This window comes from Pelophylax lessonae (genome assembly GCF_965119305.1).
Source record: "Pelophylax lessonae genome assembly, chromosome: 7".
Taxonomy (NCBI): Eukaryota; Metazoa; Chordata; class Amphibia; order Anura; family Ranidae; genus Pelophylax; species Pelophylax lessonae.
This window is the reverse complement of record NC_138774.1, coordinates 148,079,834-148,101,083: the sequence shown is the minus strand read 5'-3', so window position 1 is coordinate 148,101,083 and position 21,250 is coordinate 148,079,834. Positions and strand designations below refer to the sequence as shown.

At 43.0% G+C, this 21,250-nt stretch overlaps 1 pseudogene across 1 annotated transcript; it reads right to left on the bottom strand.

Moving 5' to 3' along the window:
- Positions 1-1,190: 1,190 nt before the first annotated feature.
- LOC309559814 (DNA damage-regulated autophagy modulator protein 1-like) lies at positions 1,191-21,250 on the bottom strand (annotated as a pseudogene). Its single transcript, XR_014226204.1, has 7 exons — positions 21,106-21,250; positions 14,064-14,131; positions 12,812-12,954; positions 9,538-9,709; positions 7,646-7,701; positions 1,484-1,570; positions 1,191-1,365 (listed from the first exon to the last, which is right to left on the bottom strand). The product of XR_014226204.1 is annotated as a DNA damage-regulated autophagy modulator protein 1-like (transcript).

Genomic DNA, 21,250 nt, shown 5'->3' with positions numbered 1-21,250 from the left:
GTGTCTTCGGCCAAGTTCCTGTTTCTGCTACCTGCCTTGTCCCGGGACTGATTACCCATGTTTGATCCTCAGCCTGGTTTCTACTACTGTTTCCTGTGTGCACAAGTTTGCCAAGTACAGCTGGAGTTCCAGAGAGACATTTGTCGTGCGGTGTATCCTGTCATCTCCAGCATCTACCAGGTGATCACTGGCCCAGCTCTTCAGGACCCTGTTGGCAACCTGTGCTTCTTTGGGTGCTACACCTCCTGTACCACCTTCAGGGGTGTACCGCACTTAGCCGCAAAGGGAGCCCTCTCAGCACCTTGGCCTCGGATCAGGTACGTGACAGCCCAGACCTTCTCCCCATAGAGATGTAGCACCCTCCTAGGTAGGTGCTAGAAGAGTATAGTTTTTGGTCTTTCTGCTTACCAGGACAACTTGTCATGCGTCTTTGCAGTCCCAAGTAGCAGGACAAGTCACACAAGTGTAAAAGGGGCCCCTAAAATAGTCCTGTAATTGTAAAAATTATGCAAAATGCCATCAGTTCCCTCATTTTAAATATATTGATCATTCTTTCAAAGCCTATTTGTGCAAATTTAAAGCAACTTTAATCTCTACAAAAGTGTCTTTACAAAAGTAGTCCTTATACATAAAGTTTAGGTATTCCATAGCTTTAAAAAAATTGGCTTTAAACTGCTGCATTCATTGGTTAACCATAGTACACTAGGAAATCAGATGGCAGAAACCTGTTCTTGTTGACAGCAATTTGAGTTCAGGTAACCTTACCATTAAGTAATGGAATCTGAGTCAGGATACTCCCGCTGCTTGAGCATCTCAGAAGTTTTGTAATTGTGTTCATGTGTTACTACTCAGCTCTAAAGAAGGTAACCCCTCCTAAAAATAAAAGTGAATAGTAAAAGCTAAACTGTTAAAATGTTTTTTGATTTTTATTTTAAGAGGAAATGTCACATTTAAAAGTTCATAGTAAAAGATAGGGTTTCCTAAAGTCTCCTCAAGAAGACAACTCTTCTAGCCCACAGAATGAAGGACATGGGACTTTTGCTGTATCCACTTTTCTTGTTCGTAATATACTTCTGGCCCATTGAACTTGGCAAATAAAAGACTTGATGGTCTCCTGGGTGAGGAGTGTTCATGAGGAATAGCCTTTAGGTAGGTTTTGATGTACCAGTTTTACATTGTTCTCCTGTTCTTCATTTGCAATGCAGCCCAGTTTTAGTGTGAAACCATGGAGGCATTGGTAAACTTTTAAGAAATCTGGTTCTTCTTGCAACCTGCCAGTCTTAAGTAGTTCCGGATTCCTTGCTGTGTATTTCTTAAAAATAGCCAGTTCTCTCTGCAACTACAATGCCATTTAAATGCCAGATGCTGGAAACCAAATAGAGTATTACAGAGATTATACACCTGTATCCATATGCATTATTAAAAACAAATATACACAAGATGCTACGGCAGAATCTGTAGGCATTTTGCTTGATGTACAAACCTGAAAATCTGCACAGTGTGTGAGTTTGTAGACCAGAATTCCAATGGCTCCTAGCCACTCTGTTATAATGGCTATTTTTCCAGTGATCTAAAAACAAATCAAATGCTTTTTGGTTAAAACGCCATCCAGTGGCCGCAGTATATGTAACTTTATTTTAGTATATATGTACTAAAAAAGTGTACAAAGTATTCAAATGCCATCAGGCAACAATAGACTGGGGAGACCTCACCACAGTAAAATGCAGGCATCACTCAACCACTTTTAATATTCAGATAACAGTGCATTACTGTGTGTCTAACGCTACTGTTTCTCCTGTCTATTGCAACAATGAACATCGCTTATTGGAGACAACATTATTTCTGGCAATATTAATGGCCATTTTGAAAGATTTTTTTCAGCCTTCAATTACAACAATTTTGACCAAATGGCCATAATTTGTGTATCTAGCAAAAGAAAGACTACTTGTTTTGGAACTGTAGTGGTAAAGATCAATTTAGACCTCAGTCTCCACCTTCTATCTGAAGGCTGATGGAAAACATTGGCGGATGGTTGCAACGTTGTCAACAAACCTGCTATAGCAAGCAAAGAATCTCGTATCTTTGAATGGCATATACCACTAAGAGAGAGTTACTAAAACTGGTACACTCAGAATCTGTTGCAGCGGTGCATAGTAACCAATCTGCTTCTTGGTTTTAGACTCAGTTCACATTGGTGCGACATGAAAGTCATGTTACTGTTGATCTGACTTTGCCCTGTGACACTGGTCCAACATTGATCCGACTGATGAGCGAGATCAGATTTTAATCCAACTTTGAGAAGCGTGACTTGGGTCTTGCGGGAAAACCCCACGCCAAAAAAAAGATGACATGGGGTTGCCCCAAAATCCATACAGGACCCCCTTATCCAAGTATGGGACGAGCGAGCACCTCCCTGAACCATACAAGGCCACATGCCCTCAAAATGGGAGGGTGCTTTGTCCCCATGTTGATAGGGACAAGGGCCCCTTCCCCACAACTCTAGGCTGTGGTTGTAGGTGTGGGTGGGCAGGGGACTTATCAGAATCTCCCCCCCCATGTGAATGAGTATGGGGTACATAGTACCCCTACTCAATCACCCAAAAAAAAAAAATGTGTAGTGTAAGAAAAACAGGAGGCAGTTTTTGCCAAGTCCTTTAATAAAAATGAATAATATCCCCCGTGGTAGCTACAATGTCAATCACAATGGCCGTCGCCGCTGACCCAAATAAAAAAAATGTAAAAATGCCCCTCCACCGACGAACGCTCCCGCGGTTCTGGCAGCTCCAGTGTCTTGACAGTTCTTATATAACCATAGGGCGTGGCCAATGCGGCGACCTATAATGCCTGAGGTGGTGACTTAAAAAAGGGGCGGGTTATTCGGGTGATGTTGTCGTGCCCCATAGTTTTATAAGTACTGTCAGACACCTGAGCTGACAGAACGGTGGGAGCCAGCTTCGGTGGAAGAGTTTTTTCTTGTTTTTTTTTTTTTTGTTGGGGTCGGCTAAAGTGGATATCCTTTTTTTCCGTTGCTGGCCGTGTTATTCAGCCACAACATGTAGGGGGAGTGGATAAATAGGCTGTCCTCATCCTCCTCGTCCTGGCACCCACGCTCACACTAGTTTGCCTTCCACCACAGCTGCCAAAGCGGCCCGTTCCACAGGCTCCTTCTCCACAGCTACTCCTTCTGTCGCCCCAACATCATGCACGGAGGAGTTACCTGAACTATACGATCATAGTGTCAGTGACATGCTGCTGGAGGATGCGCAGCAATTTGAAAGCTGTGATGTTGGTTCACAGGTTGATGAAGGGAATAACGTGAGCCTAGAGAGAGGGGGTGACAATGACTGACAAGAACCTAGCAGTCATGTTCCCACAGCTGCAGCATACTGCCAAGTTTGCTCCAGTGATGAGGAGGGAGGGGATGATGAGGTCACTGACTGTACTTGGGTGCCTGACAGGATAGAGGAGGAAACAGAGGAGGAGGCATAACTCCAATGAGGCAGGATGTGCGCCATAGGAGTAGCCAAGCCAACCTATTGCATCATAGCACAGAGCTCCACAGGTGCAGGCTGCTGCAAACTTCCCGCGGACTTCCAAAAGTTCATTAGTGTAGGCTTTTTTCAGCGCATGTGCAGTAGACTGCAGCAATGCTGTTTGCAACATCTGGCTGAAGCGGATAAAGCGTGGCCAGAACACCAACCGCTTGGGCATGACATGCTTGACAAGGCATATGATGACCTGCCATGCAGTTGGTTGGCAACAGCACCTGAAAGAGCCACAAGATCAAAACAAGGATACTACACCTTGCTCCTCATCTGGGATCTCTAACCCTACTATACCTCATGTCTTCTCAAATACCTGCATTGAGAGGGATGATGGTATAGCAATGAGTGCCACAGAGACTTGCACCCAACCTGCTAGCAGTACACCACCGCTTGATTTGAGCAGCAGGCAAATTTCACTACCCCAGTTGCTGAAACGTAGAAAGAAATGCTGTCCCAGCCATCCACATGCTCAGCGTCTTAATGCTAGCTTGGCCAAATTGCTAAGATTACAATTGTTGCCTTTTCATCTGGTAGACTCTGCTCCCTTTTGCAAATTTGTGGAATGCGCTGTACCACAGTGGAAGGTACCAAAAGGCCATTCCAGCTCTCTACTGTAATGTGGAAGGTAGTGTTTTGGCCTCGTTGGACAGAGCAGTCAGCAGGAAGGTGCACATTACTGCTGACTTTTGGTCCAGCAGGCGTGGACAGGGATGTTACATTTCCTTCAGGGTGCACTGGGTAACTCTGCTGGCAGCTGGGAAGGATGCAGGACAGGGTTCAGTGTTGCAGCTTGTTTTGCCACCATGCCTCCAAAAAGCTGGTGCAGTTCTGCCTCCTACCTCCTCCTTCTCTTCCATGCTCCCTAAGCGTTCAATGGCCTACACAAGCAGTCAGGCTAAAAGATGCCATGCCGTGTTTCAGTTGGTCTGTCTAGGGGATAGGAGTCACACCAGGGCAGAGATTGTCAGCTCTGCAGGGACAGGCTTGGAGATGGTTTACACCACGACAGCATGAGCCAGGAATGGTTGTATGCGACAATGGCACCAACCTTCTCTCCGCCCTCTGACAGGGGCACTTGACACATTTTCCATGCTTGGCACATGTCCTGAATCTGGTGGTGCAGCGTTTCTTGACCAGATACCCAGGCTTCCAAGACCTTCTGGGGCAGGCCAGGAAACTCTGTGGCCACTTACTGCGTTCATACAATGCCAGTGCTTGCTTATCTGGCATTCAACGCAAATTCAACCTGCCCATCAACCGCCTCATTTGTGACATGCCCACAAGGTGGAACTCCACATTAGCAATGCTGCAGCGGCTACAAACGCAGCAGAGGGCCATCAATAAGTACATGTGTGAGTATGGCACAAGGACCAGGTCAGAGGAGCTTGGCTGTTTTTCACCACGCCAGTGACTTTTGATAAAGGATGCATGCACCGTCCTGTCAACATTTGAGGAGGCCACAAGGATGGTGAGCCGGGACAATGCATGCATCAGTGACACTATCCCTCTAGTCTACCTGCTGGAGCACACGCCTCGTGGAATCATTCTTTACAAGGTCCCCTTTATGCAGATATCATTCCTGCAGGGCCACAAAACACACAGGAGGAAGAGGAGGAGGATTGCGGCAGCATGGATGTTGAGGATAGCATTCAGCAGTCTTCAAGGGAGGGTTTTGATTCCCCAGAAACCTCAGGAGTTTACGTGGTTGGGGAGAGGTTCCTCCTGACAATGTCATCCTTAGTGACCCAGAGGACTCGGCTCATGCCCCCTCCAACTTATGTTGCATGGGCTCCCTGATTCTGCAAAGCCTGCGAAAGGACCCGAGGATTCAAGGAGAGGGATAATTACTGGTTGGCAACCCTTTTTGATCCACGTTCCAAGGGTAAAGTTCCAGAGCTCATCCTGCCTTCGCAGAGGGAGCAGAGGATGAAACATCTTGAGGAGGCCTTGAAAAAAAATGTGTACCACCTTTCTAGACACTGGGAGGTTAACATTCTCTGGACGGGTTTCTGAGGCATCATTCCGCCAATGGAGGAGCGGTGGAGAAGGCGGCCGGCTGACCGATGCCTTTAAACAGTCCTCAGCAGCACCCAGGGTTGTTAGGTTTAAGCAACCATCAGCAGCATCTCCATCATATGGTTCATTATTATTTAGGGGCAAGAACTTTCTAAGTGAGCATCCACTGGGTTACTGGGTCTTGAGGACGGACCACTGACCAGAACTTGCTCAATATGCATTGGAGCTACTGGCCTGTTCTACTTCCAGCATGCTTTCTGAATGGACGTTCAGTGCTGCTGGAGGTTTTGTGTTGGACAAAAGTGTCTGTCCACAGACTGTTGACCAGCTGACTTTTTTATCAAAATGAATCAGTGCTGGATTAACCGCAGCTATCAAGCCCCTGATGCTGATGTAACTGATTGAATTTGCTAGGGGTCTGCCCTCCCTTGAAGACTGCATATGCTGCCTATCCTATTCCTCAACCTTGATTCTGCTAGTTTCCAACAATGTTTTTGGTTTAGGTCACCACCAACCCCCAAGGCCTAATTTTTCTGCACTTGTATGACCGGTGCATACAATTTAAATTTTGTATGTAATTTTTAATAGCAGGTCCTGTCCCTGTGCCCTGCGCCCAGCAAGAGTAACTGTGAGGGGTTACGGTGTTCAGGCACCAGCAACACCAAAGGCCCAATTTCAGTTTCAGTTCCAGCCGATACTAGCCTTCCAGGTCCCCTTCACTCTAGCAGGTTTGCATAGCTGACACCCAACCTTGGCCAGGTCAGATGACAGCAGAGCGCCCCCCACTAGATCACTGATGAGAACACATACAACACTTTTATCTTTGCCAATTTCAAATTGGTATGGACTTTTTAGCAGCAGAGCCCGTTCTGCGCCCAGCAAGAGTAACTGCAATGGGTTGCGGTGTTCAGGCATCACCAACAACCCCAAGGCCCAATTTTTATGCACCTGTATGACAAGTGCATGCGATTTGAAATTTGTATGTATATTTGTATATGACATTTTTCCTTTTAGAAATGTCAGTATTGCTGCAGTAGGCTACATACATTGTAAAGATGCGCTACTTTACAGGCACATTAAGGGGACCCCGACCAGGCATGATATTTGGAGGAATTTTACATTTTTATACTTTCACTTTAAGCCCCATTAAAATCAGTAAATCGCTGCTCCTTTAAAAACGATTGTTTTTAAAAAAAATATTTGCCTTGCTACATGTTCTCCAGGTCAGGACCCGGACCCCAATACAATTTTTTTGGGCAATAACTTGCATTTAACTCTTCAAAATAAGGTCGTTTGATTTTTGACATTCGAGTCCCATAGACTTCAATGGAGTTTGTTTGTTCGAACAAAATTTTCCCCTGTTCGCAGTGTTCTGGTGCGAATCGAACAGGGGGTGTTCGGCTCATCACTAATCCATACTGTCTGGATTCTGAATTAATTAATTGAAACAAGTAAAAAAAAAAAAAAAATACACGATTTTCAGGTTAGTTGTGAATTGATGTATTAGTCCCAAATGATGGTTCTAATGCTGGCCATACACTATGCGAAAAATCGGCCGAAATTTGGTTATTTGGACAGTTCTTTTTTCGGCCAGAATCGGTAATCGGTTGTGAAGTTTTTTTGAGCCGAAAAAATGAAGGACACGTTTGGAAATTTTCTTCCAAAATAACGATAAATTGAAAGATTAATGTGTTTCTCATCCAAACTGTTTGCACTAGGTATATGTGAAAAAAAAAACAAACAAAAAGCTGATTCATTTATGTCCATTGAACGATTTATCGGTCATTACATGATGGCACGATCGTTTGCTCTCACGGCCGAGTGTTCGTTTTTCGAAAATTGGTTTGAATGATTTTTCGTATAGTGTATGGCCACCAATGGTTAAGGTTGCCGCTAGTAGTAGCTGGGTCTGCTTTCCCAGTCCACCAGCTGAAAGTCACATTAACCCTTACATGTGACAGTGGGCATCAACCTCAACCATAGTTTTAACTGCTTTGCATCTGTTTCTTGCACTAAAAAACCCTATTGGTATTGAGAGTGTAACTATAGAGTGAACAGCCAGAAACGTGTTGAAGGAAACCTACATGTAAACACAGACTTCGAGAGCAGATCTGCCACCATATTAAACATGAGAGGAAAACTGCCAAGCCTCGTTAAGGAAGTAGCACAATTAAACTTGTGTAATATTTTGTAGTTCTTTATATGATCTGGATTGCTGCAATTTGCACTTGCATGTTCACATAACACTGCAAGTACACCTGAAACTTGACTTTAACTCCATTTAAAGTCAAGTTTCTCCATTTTTGTTGAGAAAAAAAAAACATTGCCCACCGGGTGATCTATGTATATTGCAGGGATTTTATCTTTGTTGTAGATTCCCATCTTTTGCTTTTCCTGAAGAAATAGGTGTCCATGTCGAAAATTTATCTAATGAGTAGTAGTTTTACAATTATTAATCAGCTGCTGCACTTGCAGGGTTCTAATGAGGCAAGTGGCAAGTTCTGCTCTCCTTTAAATGTGATTTTCCTTTGGGAGTATTTAACCAAAAATGATATTTTTATTGCAAAGGATGCCCTAAATCTGACTTGCACAGTTCTGGAAAAATCAGTAAGCCAATCATACAAGCAGGAAATTACATACAGTATCTGGGGGGAATTCTGTACACTATCTATGTAGCCATATTGAATTGCATTTGATTGCAAATTACACAGCTGCAGATTGAAAAGGAAAGGTAATTTTTAATCACCTTCAATTACAATATGTGTAGCAATCGTATATGCTAGATTTGTGTGCTTTTTTATTTATTTTTTTTATTTGCTCTTTTTTTTTTTTCCCTCACTAGTTACCCTTTAGGCTGGGTTCACATATATGCGAATTGGCTGAGGATTTCCCTGCATCCAATTCGCATGACACTCGAGCGTGATTAGCTCTCGTTACAGCCGATTCACACAGGTCTGGGGCGGCCGTGGTCTAAATTGCAAAAAGGTCCTGTGCGTCTTTGGGTCCAGTTCAGGTGCGAATTCAGGTAAAACTTCATACCTGAACAGGTGTGAACAGACACGCACCTGACCCCAGGCACATATGTGAACCTGGCCTTAGGTGGAACTTATTGTTTTTTTGTTTGAAAGAGTGAGCAAGGGTTAGAACCTCTATAGTTGCTGTTTTTTTTTTTTTTTTTTTAAGATCTGTGTTTTCTCACCAGACAGTTATTCTCCAGACACATAAACAAATTATATAATATATACATACAGGGCTTTATTTCTCAGATAATAGGTGCAGGAACCCCCCTTTCCGAGTCACCCCTTGTCTCCGCCCCCCTACCCACCTCCTGCACCATTCCTTAGTTCTACCCACCTCCAAGTACTGCTCCTTCTAGAGAATACAGAACCATGTAACAATTTTGGTACTAAGTAATTTGTATGGAATTTGTTAATAATAATAAGAAAAACATTAAACTAGATCACATGCAGCCAGCAATAATAGATCCCCTCAGCAACAATGAACCACCAGGAAGGAAACACCCCCTTCCCCAGCAGCAAAAGAGCTCCAGCAGCAATAACAGCTCTCCCTGCAGCCAGCAGCAATAGACTCTCCAGCAGCCAGCAGCAATAGACTCTCCCCCAGCAACAATGTATCACTCGCAATAGACCCCAGCAGCAACAACAGATTTCCCTGCAGCCAGCATCACTAGATCCCTCCCAGCAACAACTGACTCCTAGCAACAGTGGAACCCCCACCAACAACAATAGACCTCCTGAGCAACAGTAGACGCCCCTCCCCCTCCCGCAAAAGTAGATCTCCAGCAACAATAGATCCCCCCCCAGCAGCTAGCATTAATAGACCTTGAACCCCTTGCCATTACATACAGTCAGTGCTGGAGGTGCCGGAACTGCGTTCCCCCGCGCTCCCGCTGAAAAAAGCCCTGTATATATATAACATTTTCCCCACCTTCTGTAGTATTGGTTAAAAAGGATACAGGTGATGAGACAGACGACTGTTATAATGGAGATGGACATCCTCAGATGGCACATACGCCGGCTGTTGAATGAAAGTTTATATAGGCATCCGGCCTGGCACGTGTTATGTATGGCACTACCTAAAAATGAGATGGCGGCAGCAATCCTGTGTGGCACGGGGTAAGTTACTGCCTAAAATATAAACATAAACATGACACATCCTAATACAGGCAGATTTAACAAACTTTATATTACATTAATCCTCAAGCAATAATGTAGAAGTAGGGTTTTAGGACTTGAATGGTAACATCTTCAACTAACCCTGTGTTTCTGGTGGGTCAGTATACCCTCCAACAATGTAATAAAGTGATAAACTAAACTATTCACTTCTGTTTAACCACCTCCTGCCTTGCCTATTATAATACAGCCAGGCCAAGCTTCCTTACCCTGGGTCGACTTCACCCTTGCCACTCATGCACACCCCTGGGGGCACGCAGCTGTGCAATCTGTGACAGATCATTGTACCGCGCTGGCCCTGAGAAAACTGCTCGAAGCATGCCGAAAGCTTTTAAAAAGCTTGCTGAAAGTTTATTTAAAAAAAAAAAAAACATTGCTGTTCCCATTGCTCTTATACAAGATGAAGCCTGTGTAAAACAGGCCTAAAGCAACAAAAAGAACAGCAGAGGGCGCATCCCAGTGCAGTAAAAAAATTATTTTGCAGCATTTTATGGAAAATCTTCCAATGGGTGTCTGGGTAATTGAATCCATTTCCAGCAAACTACCAGTAGCTGAGCGATTTTAAAAGGTTGTGAGAGATAAAAATCCCCGGGGTCTGAAAAAGGAAATGGAGATCAGTACTGTGATCTGATTGCCTTATGCCAGGAGGCAGAATCCCTGTTTTCTCCTTCGGTTTTCTCTTTCGCATTTCGGAAGGCCCCTAATTAGTTTGTGAGCTTTTTAACATACATTAAATCGATATGTACTTTATAGATCTTTATTATGTACTCCCAATTAAGGTCATCCCTTCCTTCTTTTTCCAGTCCCTTTTAGGGACTAGAAAGAGGAAGCTAGACTGGTTCATTTATTAATTTAATTATTTTTACACATCAACATCAACAGCTGGAGCCTGAGGAAGCACTCACAGCGAAACGCGTAGTTCCAGCGACATTTCACATATCGCCTCTTAAAAAAAACCCTATGTGGGCTTTGTGCAATCTAAGTATTATGTTCAATGTACTGTATATGTGTTCTAAAGCACAATGAATGTAAATGTTTGTCCACTTTTTTATATATTTGTTTAATAAAAATATTTTTTTAAAGAAACTTTAAGTATGGACTGAATTTGGAAAAAACTCATATACATATGTGACACATTTAAATCCCCTCTGGTTCCATCCTTGCCTACTCTAGACAAGGCTGGAAACCCCCCCCCCCCCCCTTCTTTGCACATGTTTCTCAATATGGGGAAGGTGCCGTTGGAATACTAACGTTTGGTAAGGCCAATCTCTCCCCCTCCACAACCAAATAGTGTAAATATAGTATTACAGTTTGGTTGCTGGTTGGGTATATTGTCATTCAGTTTATGGTTCATGTATATATTCATTTTTCTTTATATTTTACTTGCTTGATGGGTTTTGTTTCATTATTAATAAATCTTTCTTTAATCATCATCAAGTACAGCTGCACTTAACTGGTCACCCTTGTGGTTGCTGGATACCTGCACTATTTCTTTCAGGGGTAAGCAACCTTTGAGAGTGTCAGGGTTACCTGATCCGAGGCCGAGGTGCGGAGAGGGCTCCCCTTGCGGCTCAGTGCGGCACACCCCTGGAGATGGTACAGAGGGTGTGGCGCCCCAAGTGGCACGGGTTACCAGCTGCAGGTAGGTAGAACTAGGTGCAATCTGAAAGTGAATTGGAACAGACTGGAACCACAGCAGGGTAGGAGTCTTCAAGGGCTCTGGAGCAGGTGGGCTACATTGTGCCAAGGAATAGTCTCTGGTAGCGGAGACAGGAACTGGCTGAAATCTGGGACTGGAGCAGCCAGTGGGAACCGTGATACAAGCCGAGGTCATGCATAGGAGACAACCAGAATAGCCAAGGTCTTGAAGCACGAAGGTAAAACAGGTCTTGAAGCAAGCCAGGGTCATACACGGTAGGTAACAGAAGCATGGTCAGTGGAAGAAGCCAATGGTCAAACCAGGAGCAGGAGATCAAATGGAATCGGGAACAAGCCGAGGTCACAAGAGGAAGTCCGCACAGGAAGCGGAGAGATAATCCAGCAATGAGTCTGATTCTATGGCCACCTTTTATAGGCAAGCAGAGGGCAGTGTCAATTGAGCCAGGAGCGTCCATTGCTATTACTGGCAATGTTGCCAGTTCTCCTACGGCCATTTCCCTGACAGAGAGGTGGAGATTTACCTCAACAATATGAAAGAGATCAAAGATCACCAGAAATTAACCAGTAAGGCCTAACTAAATTGTAAGGAAAACGTTAAAAAAATATAATAAACCAAATGTTACAGTAAAAATATAAATGTAGCCTTCCTAAGAGACAGTCAGAAGAACAGTAGTTGGTGTAAGTAGGGTAATGGACGGTGTCAGTCAGTAGTTTAAACAGACCCTTGCTGTCTCACTTTTGAGACAGAGAAAGGAAATTGAGGGCTCCATGTCTCCAATCTCCATCTCTGCAGCCTCAGCTGCACAGAATAAATGAACAGGAAGAGCACTAAAAAATCTCCCTATTCATTTACAAACTGAAGCATAGTAAACACAGTTTACTATGCTTCAGTTGTGAATGAGCACAGTGAGTGATCAGTGCCAACATATTTACCAGTCCCTTTCCCTGCTCTCCATCCTGAAATGACCCCTGCAGCAGCTGATGGGAGTGAGAGGAAGGGAAGCCTGCAGCTCTGTGGGAGGGTTAGGGAGCACACACGAGGCTCGGGGAGCAGAAGAAAGGAAAATCTGGACAGGAGGGGCAGTGAGAGTGGCATTTACCACAACTGATTCCCAGTTGTTCCAGCATGTCCTCATCTCCCTCCTGACTTCTTTCAGCTGCTGCAGGGGCTCGTTTCCAGTAGTTACCACCCCCACTGCCCTTCCTGTCCAGGCTGTCCTTTATTCTGCTTGTCAGCGACTCCGCTTAAAGCTGTTCCTTCCCTGCACCACTCAGCATATGTGGGAGGAGCAGTCCGGGGGTTGGAAGGAAGGAATACTATCTATCTGTCACCTGCCCGCGATCGCTGGGTTGCCCACCCCTGCCTTACACTATGATTTGTAGGGTTTTTTTACATACCGGAAATACAGCAACAATTACTGTGCCAACACAGGCAATCCATCCAAGTCCAAGGATAGTATACTGTAGGTGGGTATAACAATGCTGACTTTCTAAAGACTTCATGGCATAGTATCTGTACATACAATATGACAAAACAGCATCTGAAATACAATATGATACTGAAATTAGCAAGAAACACACAGCTCTTTATTTTAAGAAAAGTAAGTAAATATCTGACTAAAATAATATATAAAATAATATATGTAATAATATGTAAAATAATCTGCATCTGTGTCCCAGTCCGCCGATGATAGCAAATCACGGCCGCTGGAGGTGCCCACAGGGCTGGCAAAGACGTAGAGGTGGTCTGCTCCCAAGTTAAAATCACTTCCACTATATATGCTCGGGGTCCTGTAACTTCTCCAGCCCTGTGAGCACCTCCAGCAGCCCTGATTTGCTATCATTGGTGGACTGGGACGCCTATGTGGATTATTTTGCATATGGCCAGATATGTACTGTGAGTTCTAACATTTTTAAACTGCCCACTAGATGGCGCTTTTCCCTTTTTTTACACACACACAGAAGCAGTGAGGGTAATTGCATGTGATTCAGACAGGAATCGCACCGCTTTCCTGTTCAAATCACATGCGATTCTTTGCAGTGCAATTTGTGCCAATTTTTCTGTATTGATGCAAATCGCACTGCAAAGTATTGGTAGTTTGTATCAGTGAGTACTTGACTGACTAATCGCAAAGGGAGCGTGAAACGCTTTAGCTGGTGATGCTGTTCCCTTCTATTAGTATGTTTGGACATTTTTTTATGGACTTGCTGAAATAAAGGGGATTTTACTGGATGTGAACTAGAATTCTTCTTTGCTCATTTGGAATCCAGATTTATGGTATGCTGGATTTTCTTTGCTCTATATCAGAACTCTGCAGGAGAGATGTTACCTGGTAGATCAGAAAACAGAAGAGCCACTAGAAAAATCATGGATGAATAGCTTACTTTCAGTCTGCAGGGATATGGACAGTAGGACCTATAGTAAACTTTGTACTTATAAGGTGTAGTGGTAGTATTACCACTATGACACCAAGAAGATTCAGTAGGTTACTGACTTGCAAACCAAGTTTCCTGTTAAGTGGATTTATGGCATGTTGCCCCAGATTTAAGAGGTTTAGAAAACTTGTTGATTATAATTTTCCTATCACAATTTTACAGCATTACATTATCACTAGTTATTACACAACATGCTATGTGTTCTGGGACATACCAAGAACTGCTGAAACCGTAAACACAACCATAAAAAGTACAGACTCCGGAAAGTAGTCTCCAGTTTCGCTGAAAAACAAGTAAAGGAATACTGATTTACCATGATAAAATGGAAATGATGGTTACTTTTTATTTTTATACAGTTTTTTCAATGGTTTTAACCACTTGCCTACTGTGCACTTAAACCCCCTTCCCATCCAGGCCAATTTTCAGCTTTCAGCGCTCTCACACTTTCAATGACAATTGCGCGGTCATGCTACACTGTACCCATATGAAATTTTTATCATTTTTTTCACACAAATACAGCTTTCTTTTGGTGGTATTTAATCACCTCTGGGGTTTTTTATTTTTTACAAAAAAAAAGAAAAAAGACAGAAAATTTTGAAAAAAAAAAGTTTTTCTTATTTTCTGTGAGTAAATTTTGAAAATAAATAAATTTTTCTCCTTCACTGATGTGCGCTGATGAGGCGGCACTGATGGGCACTGATGAGGTGGCACTTATGGCCACTGATGAGGCGGCACTTATGGGCACTGATGAGGAGGTACTAATATGCCGCACTGATGAGCACTGATAGGCGGCACTGATGAGCACTGATAGGCGGCATTGATGGGCACTGAGAGGTGGCACTGCTGGGCACTGAGAGGTGGCACTGAGAGGTGGCACTGCTGGGCACTGAGAGGCGGCACTGACGGGCGGCACTGATGGGCACTGGCGGATGGCACTGATGGACACTGACGGGTGGCACTGATGAGCACTGATGGACGGCACTGATGAGCACTGATGGGCAGCACCATCAGTGCCCACACTCAGTGCCCATAGTGCTGCCAGTCAGTGCTCATCAGTGCCTAGATGAGGAGGCACTGATGGGCACTAACTGGCAGCACTATGGGCACTGATTGTGGGCACTGATGGGGGGCACTGATGGCGGGCACTGTGGGCACTGAGTGTATGTTTTTTTTACCTTGTGTAATCAGGGCACTGGTGATCGGTGCCCTGATTACATTCTTCTGTGTCCCCGGCGCTGGGCAGCTCTCCCTCCTTCCTCACACTGCAGTCTCCGTGTGAGGAAGGAGCGCTGGCGATGAGAGATGATCTCATATGTTTACATATGAGATCATCTCTCATTGGATGGTCCGATCACGTGGTGAATGGCCGCTGTGATTGGCCATTCACCACGATCTGTGATTGGCTGTGTCCAAGGGACACGGCCAACACAGATTTTCCCCGATGCGCGCTCGCGGGAGCGCGCGGGGAGACTGTTTCTGGGAGGCCGTTTAAAAACGGCCTCCCGAAAATGTGAGTCCGTGCTGCAGCCGTATATAGGCTGTAGCGTAGATGGGAGGTAGTTAAACTGCAAATACATCTTCACATTTTAATCTTTAAATATTGTGCTTAGTTGGCCTCAAATTGTTCTTTTGTGTTGTTAGCTTTATGTAATGAGGCATTAGGATGTTTTACTCTTCTGTGCTACCTGAGGCCGTACAGAAATGACTCCCCTGATTAATGTGTCTTATAGAAAATTATGATATTAGATACAGTTAGGTCCATATATATTTGGACATATATACAAAACATATTCAAGCTATAGTTATATATATAGGATATGGGCTGAAAAGTGCACACTCACAGGTTTAATTTGAGGATAAGTACATCCAAGTCAGAGGAAGGGTTTAGGAAGTACAGCACTTAAGAATAGCCATCCCCCTTTTTCAAGGGACCAAAAAGTTATTGGACAATTGGATCAAAAAACATTTCATGGCCAGGTTTGGGCTACTCCATTATTTCTTCATCAATTAAGCAGGTAAAAGGTCTGGAGTTGATTCTAAGTGTGGTATTTGCATTTGGAATCTTTTGCTGTGAACCTATTGTACATCATGCGTTCAAAGGAGCTGTCCATGCAAGTGAAACAAGCCATTGTAAGGCTTCAAAAATGTAAGACAACAGTGGTGGATGATCGCAGGATCCCCTCTATGGTAAAGAAAAACCCATTCACTACATCCAGACAAGTGAAGGACACTCTCCAGGAGGTGGGCATATCATTGTCAAAGTCTACAATCAAGAAACGACTTCACAAGAGGAAATCCAAAGGGTTCACTACAACCAAAAGCAAGAATAGACTGCCAAAAAAAATCTAAAAAAGCAAAACCAGCTATGGAAAAGCATTCTTTGGATGGATGAAACAAATATTTTTCTGTACTAGAATGACGGGAAGAAAAAAGTGTGGAGAAGGCTTGGACAGCTCATGATCCAAAGCACACAAAGTAATCTGTAAAACATGGTGGAGGCAGTGTGATGGCATGGCATGGCTTCCAGTGGCACTGGGTCATTGGGGTTTATTGATGATGTGACAGAAGACAGAACCAGTCAGATGAATTCTGCAGTGTTTAGAGATATACCGTCAGCCCAGATTCAGCCAAATGCAGCAAAGGTGATTGGATGACGCTTCACAGTACAGATGAACAATGATCCAAAACACACTGCAAAAGCAACCCAGGAGAAGGAAAAGAAGTGGCATATTCTGCAATGGCCAAGTCAATCACCTAATACCAACCTAATTAAGCATGGATTTCACTTGCGGAAGGCAAAACTAAAGGCAGAAAGACCAACAAACAAAGAACAACCAAAGACAGCTGCAGTTAGAGCCTGGCAAAGTATCAGAAAGGAGGAAACCCAGTCTTTGGTAATGCCTATGGGTTCCAGACTTCAGGCAGTCATTGCCAGTAAAGGATTCTAAACAAAATATTAAAAATAAACATTTTATTTATGATTATATTAATTGTCCAATTACATTTGAGCTCCTGAAAATCAGGGGATTGTGTATAAAAATGGTTGCAGTTCCTTAAATTTGTACTTGATATTTATGTCCAACCCCTTGAATTAAAGCTGAAAGTCTGCACTTCAAATTCATTTGGATTGTTTAGTTTTTAATTTTTTTCTGGTGGCATACAGAGCCAAGAGTATGAAAATTGTACCTGTGTCCAAATATATTTTACATACAGGTATATTATATTGGTTATATATTAAGATTTATACTGTAATTTATTTATAAGTAATTTAGGGCTCAATCAGAAACCAATTACATTTATTGGTGGCTAATGGCAAAAATGGTGTCAGAATGCCCCCCATACTTCCAGAGAGCTAAAAAGATAATTGGCTTCATGCTGATGGCTCTGCCAAGTAGAGCTGTCCCCAGCACTATGTAGGCACCATCAGATGGGAGGTAAAGCAGCCACAGCTCAACAAACCCCCTTGTGATGCTGAACCCACAATACTTTCATTGCTTAACAAGCAAGACATTAGAGTGGAACTAAACCACTTTGCAGCAGGTGAAGACTTTTGATAGAAAAGCCACTTTATATGCTTCTTTTGCCATTACAGTATTTTGTTTTCATCTGTACAAAGACTTAGGTGCATAGGCAGGACAGTGTAAAATTCCATTCCATTCCTGACATATGTAAGATGCTGGAAATGGAGCTGGCTGCTGAGATAATGTGACTCCATTGAACATATGGAGGAGTTTCATCAAGAATGCTGACCCATTGGGTGAAGCAAGAACATGCCAGACCTGGAAGAACCCCCATATCATTTTGGTTTAAGACCCAATAATAAAGGTACAATAAAGCATTACAATTTCATCTTTATTAAAGTGACCCTGGCATTAGACCATTCCTTTCATTAAAAGCATTGCCCTAAGAATATACAGTGCCTTGCGAAAGTATTCGGCCCCCTTGAACTTTGCAACCTTTTGCCACATTTCAGGCTTCAAACATAAAGATATAAAACTGTATTTTTTTGTGAAGAATCAACAACAAGTGGGACACAATCATGAAGTGGAACGAAATTTATTGGATATTTCAAACTTTGTTAACAAATAAAAAACGGAAAAATTGGGTGTGCAAAATTATTCAGCCCCTTTACTTTCAGTGCAGCAAACTCTCTCCAGAAGTTCAGTGAGGATCTCTGAATGATCCAATGTTGACCTAAATGACTAATGATGATAAATAGAATCCACCTGTGTGTAATCAAGTCTCCGTATAAATGCACCTGCACTGTGATAGTCTCAGAGGTCCGTTTAAAGCGCAGAGAGCATCATGAAGAACAAGGAACACACCAGGCAGGTCCGAGATACTGTTGTGGAGAAGTTTAAAGCTGGATTTGGATACAAAAAGATTTCCCAAGCTTTAAACATCCCAAGGAGCACTGTGTAAAGGATAATATTGAAATGGAAGGAGTATCAGACAACTGCAAATCTACAAAGACCTGGCCGTCCCTCTAAACTTTCAGCTCATACAAGGAGAAGACTGATCAGAGATGCAGCCAAGAGGCCCATGATCACTCTGGATGAACTGCAGAGATCTACAGCTGAGGTGGGAGACTCTGTCCATAGGACAACAATCAGTCGTATACTACACAAATCTGGCCTTAATGGAAGAGAAAGAAGAAAGCCATTTCTTAAAGATATCCATAAAAAGTGTCGTTTAAAGTTTGCCACAAGCCACCTGGGAGACACACCAAACATGTGGAAGAAGGTGCTCTGGTCAGATGAAACCAAAATCAAACTTTTTGGCAACAATGCAAAACGTTATGTTTGGCGTAAAAGCAACACAGCTCATCACCCTGAACACACCATCCCCACTGTCAAACATGGTGGTGGCAGCATCATGGTTTGGGCCTTCTTTTCTTCAGCAGGGACAGGGAAGATGGTTAAAATTGATGGGAAGATGGATGGAGCCAAATACAGGACCATTCTGGAAGAAAACCTGATGGAGTCTGCAAAAGACCTGAGACTGGGACGGAGATTTGTCTTCCAACAAGACAATGATCCAAAACATAAAGCAAAATCTACAATGGAATGGTTCACAAATAAACATATCCAGGTGTTGGAATGGCCAAGTCAAAGTCCAGACCTGAATCCAATCGAGAATCTCTGGAAAGAACTGAAAACTGCTGTTCACAAACACTCTCCATCCAACCTCACTGAGCTTGAGCTGTTTTGCAAGGAGGAATGGGCAAAAATTTCAGTCTCTCGATGTGCAAAACTGATAGAGACATACCCCAAGCGACTTACAGCTGTAATCGAAGCAAAAGGTGGCGCTACAAATTATTAACTTAAGGGGGCTGAATAATTTTGCACTCCCAATTTTTCAGTTTTTTATTTGTTAAAAAAGTTTGAAATATCCAATAAATTTCACTCCACTTCATGATTGTGTCCCACTTGTTGTTGATTCTTCACAAAAAATTACAGTTTTATATCTTTATGTTTGAAGCCTGAAATGTGGCAAAAGGTAGAAAAGTTCAAGGGGGCCGAATACTTTCGCAAGGCACTGTATGTGCATTTAACATTTTTTTTAGGCATGATAATTACATTCACATAGCATAACTTTAAAGACTGCTACTTATGTTTTTACTTGTGCTTTTCTGAAAACTCCTCAGCTGAAGTTGGTTTCTCCTGGTATGTAATGTTGGGAAGGGGGCTGGGGAGTTTACAATATTTATCCCTGCCGCTATTGTGCTGACAGATTTCATTATCTATTGCAAACTAGATTTCAACACTGTATGTCCAAAAAAATTGTTAATCATTTCAAGGCTTGGATTCTGCATTGTATGATAACTAGAGGAAACTCAAACTGTCCCTACTTTGTACGTGGGGACAGGCTGAGGGTGTGCTCTACAGAAACACCTAAAAAGGTGAGAAGGTTTTTTTTCTAATATATTTTAGATATGTGGTGTAAATGGGAACATATAACAAACATACAGTTCTCTCAAATCTGACTACAAAAATGGAAATGCATCCCAACAACTATATTTTATTTATATAAACTACATAGAAAAAAGTTGTGGAGTTTGGCAGTGAAAGCGTTCTAGTGATAATAAACCCTCAGTTGTTAAGCACTTTCAGCGGCTGATTTAATCCCTTACTGAGTATGTTGCTTCTTTATTGTTTAAAGCTTGCCCATTTTCCTGTTTTAGGTGTTGTCATGCCAACTGCCCAAGGTTTCCTGTTTTAGGGTGGCTCCAGTCCTTTCTCTTGCAGCATTTTATGAAACCACCCTTGTATGCGTGGATTAGAGTTGTGTCTCCCAACACTGTGCTCATAAATAGAAACACACAGCCTTGTAGGATAACAAGACACTCCCCTGCTCCTTCCTCCTACTCCTGCCTTTTACAAACTCACAGACTGATTTGAGAGTGCACTATCCACTGTTAACACTTTCCTGTGAAAGTTCAGAGAAGTAGCACTAAGAGAGCAGGAACCAGCAGCATGGAAAGTAGTAAACTACAAGTACTGGTTTAAGAATTATAACAAATAGATTACTAGGAAAAGTTTATTTCATTGTACTCAATATGTTAAGCTAAGACTGCTGATGGCTTAAAGCGGTAGTAAAGTTTGCTTTTTTATTTACACCTACAGGTAAGCCTATAATAAGGCTTACCTGTAGGTACAGTAAATATCTCCTAAGCGTGCACCGTTTAGGAAATAGATATTTTAGTAGCAGCCAGTGATGCCACCGGAGCATGCGCAATGTGGCATGCCGTCAATAGAGGGAGCTGTGCTGCAGCTGAGGCTCTCACGTAGATGTGTGGGAGTGACATTGTCACAGCTCGGCCATTCAAACAGCCATGAACTCGGCAGGAAGACTGGGTGAAGATGGAAGCCTTGTCAGCAGTAACAGCATGCTGCTGGAGGGCCTAGTTTTAAGGGAAATCTGTGTGCTTGTATGTGATGCATACTGGCACATTATGCTCTTAACTTGCAGGGGGAAGTTTTTTGTGTGGTTTGCGACTGCTTTATTACTACTTTAAGGGCATGATAGTATTAGTTAGGGTACCCCTTTACCACAATGCCCTTTTTTGATTAATTGTTAATCCAGGCTAAAGAAAGTTATAGGCCAGAGAGCACACTAGGCACCAAGGCTTATACTGATTGGTGAAAAGATTCTCCTCTTGCTCCATGTGGGAAACACATTTGTCTGGAGCCAAAAGTCCAACTCTCCGACAACAGCCTTTTCCCTCCCCATATATAAATAAATTATATTCTTACCTGATGTAAAGGAAGTAAGACTCAGCATGGCCATTGAGGATGGTAAGAACATATAAAGTCATAAACCCAAAGAAGGTCCAAACAGCCAAAAAAGTAGGCAAGAATTCCAAGCCTTGAACTTCCATACCATTGATGTGCTATTAAC